Source organism: Morone saxatilis, unplaced genomic scaffold (genome assembly GCF_004916995.1).
Source record: "Morone saxatilis isolate NCDOM2014 unplaced genomic scaffold, NCSU_SB_2.0 Contig7, whole genome shotgun sequence".
Lineage (NCBI taxonomy): Eukaryota > Metazoa > Chordata > Actinopteri > Moronidae > Morone > Morone saxatilis.
The window spans coordinates 18,323,601-18,328,260 of record NW_023340246.1 but is presented as its reverse complement, the minus strand read 5'-3'; positions in this window follow the sequence as shown (position 1 = coordinate 18,328,260).

The window sequence follows — 4,660 nt, the reverse complement described above, 5'->3', positions numbered from 1 at the left end:
ACAAGCTGAGCTAACGTTAGCAGCAGCTGGGCTGGCAGGACTTCCAGGACGTCCTTTGTCTGCCAAACAGCATCAGAGAAACAGTGATTTTCAAGGTGAAACTGCTTTATTCAGTGTTTTTTCCAGTTTTAATAACTGGGTCCGATTTTTTAAGGAGAGAAGGAGACCACTGTGGATAATTGGGCTCCCCGAAGAAACCTCCTGAACAATGAACAGAAACTTGTATCTGTGTGTTTTTAATAATATTCACCTCAAACTAGAAAAATCTCAAGTGTAACACTGGCACAACAACAGTATCCAGCAAGTGTGTAGAATCCCTGTTGGATCATTATAGCCGCAACATCAAGGTTTGACTGCAATGGATGGAAATTAAAGAAGAAAAAAAAATAATCTCATTTAAAAAAAAGTAAGGAGGTAACAACTGTTCCCTGCTTCCCTGTATAATTGGAAACATTCACTGGACTATAATCTGTAACATCTGTGTACAAACTGAATCTAAAAACCAAATCACCAGATCAACTTGTTCAATAGACAGAGGGCAGCACTAGAATACACAGTGTAAAAGTTATTAGAACAGGATTGCATTCCCTTTGGTTTAACTACCCTATAATGACGATGACTGTCCCAATCATTGCTTTGCTTTCCTTTAAGAGCAAACACAATCTTCCAGCATCAAAACGAAGACACCCCTCTCTGCTTTTTTTTTGTACCTGCAACAGAAACCAATGACCTAAAGGCCTTTTTATTAATTCCTCTCAAATTATTTAAGCCTACTCCTAACATTATTACTCATATTTTTCAATGTTTGTACATAATTATCATACCACATCTGTTTTTCGTGTTGATTGCATTTATTCAGCCGCGTGATTTCTTTTGATTGGCTTCCCTAAAATCGAAATGAACTGTTCACTTGGGGATTCCGCAGTGTTTACTTGTACTTTATCCTTCTTTGACCTCTGTTTCAAATTAATCACGATCTCCTTCAAATAAATTCTCATATTTTGAAGTCTCATGATAAGCAGAAGTATGCAAAAGTCTTAATATGATTAATGGTTCCTCTCGGGAATGACAGTGAATGTTATTCACTTGCATGTTAGGTTTAGGAATATCTTGTTGATGTGCATATGGTTTATAAATACTAATAAACAACTTTTTTAATATATATATTTAGTTGTCTTTTGTGTTAAATACTGCAGAAGTCATTCTACAACAGTGTCTTTACTACCAGAAAATAGTATAAACAGAACTACTATACATGGTTTAAGAGACCTATATAGTCACAATGCTAACATGCGGGTGTTTTAGCATGCTAAAATGGCTAACTAGCGGCTGATGGGAATGCCAGTTTTGCAAGTATTTAATCATAAAGTTTGACCTGACAATGGCACTAGATGAAAAGCTGACCAAAGTCATTACAGTTATTCCTGAGGGGGACATGAACCTGTGTGGCAAATTCCACGTCAGTCTATCCAGTAGTTGTCGAGACATTTCACTCAACAGGGGATCTGAATGGGCATTAGGAAATTTCCCCCTGGAGAGCATGAATGTCTGTACAAACTTTAACTAATGGCAATTCATCCTATAACTGGGTCGACATTGCTATCCGTAAAGCCACGTCGCTCGCATGGCTAATAAGAATGGGCACTCGAAAATAAGCATGTGAAAATGATATTTTTTTAATAAATAAGTGTTTTTCTGTTTCACAATAAGCACCAATTCGTCTTGGCTTTGTGTTCATAGGCAATAAAGGTTTTTAATACATCTATTAAACACAAATCGAGCCACACACACACATACACACACACACACACCTCCCAACCTTCACTTTGGCTCAGGGGTACAAGAGGAAACATGACATGTTTTTTTAAACGCTAGAGCTGAAACTGAGTGCGGTGGTAGCGTTTACAGTCATTTAACGTGTTCTCGGATGGGTTGGTGAAAACTGTTAATGCCTAATTGGAAAAAAGAGAGAGGGAGCAGACTCAGGGAAGGATGAAGGAGAGCAGAGTAAACACAAACACTCACACTATTAGTCACTTTTCCCCTGAGCCCTCTCACTTTTATTTAATTCTTAACTTATGCTGCCAGTCGGAAAAACATATTCTACGCTTTAATGTGACACTGCATCGTCTGCTAATTGTGTTTTTATTGAGTCATTCACAATAATTACCATCCGTGAGTGAAACTGGCTGACTCAATTAAAATCTGCTTGCAAATGATGAGATATAATTGCTGCAGGCATCTTTTGCTTGCAGTTATTGTTAGAGTGTTATGTAAAGTAAGTGATAATTGGTAATTATGCATGCAGTGCTAATTAACAGGGATATAAGGTCACCTCCCACTCAATTAGTCAGTGTCTATTTATCAGAAGCTCATCTTACTATATTTCAGAAAACAACTGTGTTTGGAGGATTACTGCTGCAGTGCTTTTTCACGGTACATCAAAGGTTTTGATTTCCTTCCTTTCATCTTTTCCTGTTGGCCTGTAACAGACTCTTCTAGCATCTACTGGGGAACATAAAAGAGCATTTAAAGAGCCAAATATTTCCCCCCAGGAGGTGGTGGAGACCAGAACAGAGCCAAAAGGAGGTCAATGTTGGACTTACGTTCCACGTATCAACTTAAAGGTCCAGTGTGTAACATTTAAGAGGATCTGTTGTCAGAAATGGAATATAATATTCATAGGTATGTTTTCATTATTGTATAATCACCTAAATATAAGAATAACTATGTTTTTGTTACCATAGAGTGAGCTGTTTATACCTACAGATGCAGTGGGTTGCTGTCCGTTGACATTTAAAGACAATTCCTTTATCATTTTATTTTATTTAAGTTAGTTTTGTAAGTACATAATGCTGTTTGAGTTAGTTTTCATATTTTATAATGCCTACTTTTCATTTTTATTTTAATTACTAAAATGTTGACTTATTTAATTTATTTTAGTTACTATAATTACCTTGGTGGGTTTTTGTCGCTTTCTGCCAAGTAAAATTACTTGATGACAAAATAAGCTTTGATGTTTTTATTGTTCCCGTACTTTGGATTTTTTCAGGACCAAACCATGTACTTTTGCCCAGAGAAAGGATGAATAAAATGTAAATAACTACACCAAATAAATTTTTTTCCCCTAACATTTTCCATATCGTCGTCTCTTCTTACATCTGTGTGCCCAATGTTCAAGACTTGTAGAGACTTGTAAACAGTGAAATTAGTCATTTTCTTCTAATTTAAAACTAAATAAATTCTTATGATTTTGAAAGTTTGGCAACATTCACAAATGATTCTGTGGCACCATTTAAATAAATCATTTGCTACGCATGATGTCAAGTGTTTCTATTTCCATCCACAACATCCAGGCGTGTGAGTGTGTTTAGGGATGCATGGAGCTGGGAGGGGTGGGAGGAGAACAATATGAAGTGATGAAGGTTGGGTGGTACCAGCAAGAGCTTCAATCGACTTGTATCAACCTGCTTGTAACCACGCCCAACTGTGATGTCATGCTGTACGGAGACACCCTGAAGTGCACTTCAACATCATTTTAAGAAGCCACTGGAGGTCAGAAATAAATTGTAAAAACAAGCAAATCAAAGATAAATCAAACCTCATAATGAAGACAAGAGAAGTGACATTTATTTGAATGTAGTCAGATAGTCTGGTTTAGTCAGCGCTAAATAATCCTTTTCTACTCAAAACATTCCAACAGATTTTAAATCTCATTAAGATAATTCCTCTTTAATAGATATATAAATTTCACAGGGCAATGAGCATTAACACAAAGAGTTTCTTTGTGAAATACAACCAAACCATTTTCTTCTCACCATATGGAAGTGATTAAAATAACTCACCAGGGATATAAACCAGTGATATTACAATATCAGACCCAAGCTTTAAAGTAATGAGTGCCATACATACAGAAAGAAATGTTTCCTGAGTCATTTTCTTGTAACATGCTAAAACTTGAATTATTATAAATAGAAATTAGAATAGAAGTGATTTTCTTAGATCAGCTAAACAAAACATAGGCCTGGATTCCTTAACTGCCAGCTCTGGATTTAAACTTGTCTTAGCTAATATATATCTATTTAAGCCCAAATCATTGCCTGGCAGTAAAAAGGCTGTTGTTGCTGACACCCTGCTGATTCCTCTATTCACATCTGTAGACATGAGCACACCCAGACACAGGCTATACTCTTAGCTAGCAGTTGCAGTTACCTACCTGGGAACCAACGCTAACATGCTGTTCAGACAACAATAACAGGACAAAAACCATTCATGCTAAAAAACAAATGCCGCCATTAATAACAAACACATTTCCTGACAACTCTGTGAATCTAAAGTGACACCAAATGGAAGTGTGCCCCATAGCCAGATGAATAATTTCTCTAGAAGAACATCTGTAACATGCCTCCCATGAATCCATCATAATTTGGAGCATATGAAAAGCAAACTGGGGGATTTTGAAGACAGATAAAGACAACCAGGGAAATGGTTATGACTGCCTAGATGTCAAATCAGATAAATAGTGGCAGAGAAAGGAAAGAAAGGGGTCAGGATTTTTAGAAGTAAACCATCTTCTGAATATGAGGCATTCATTTGCAAAAACAAATATCTGTTTTAATTTATTTTCCCAAATCTTGTTTTTTCTATCATTGTGCAGTCA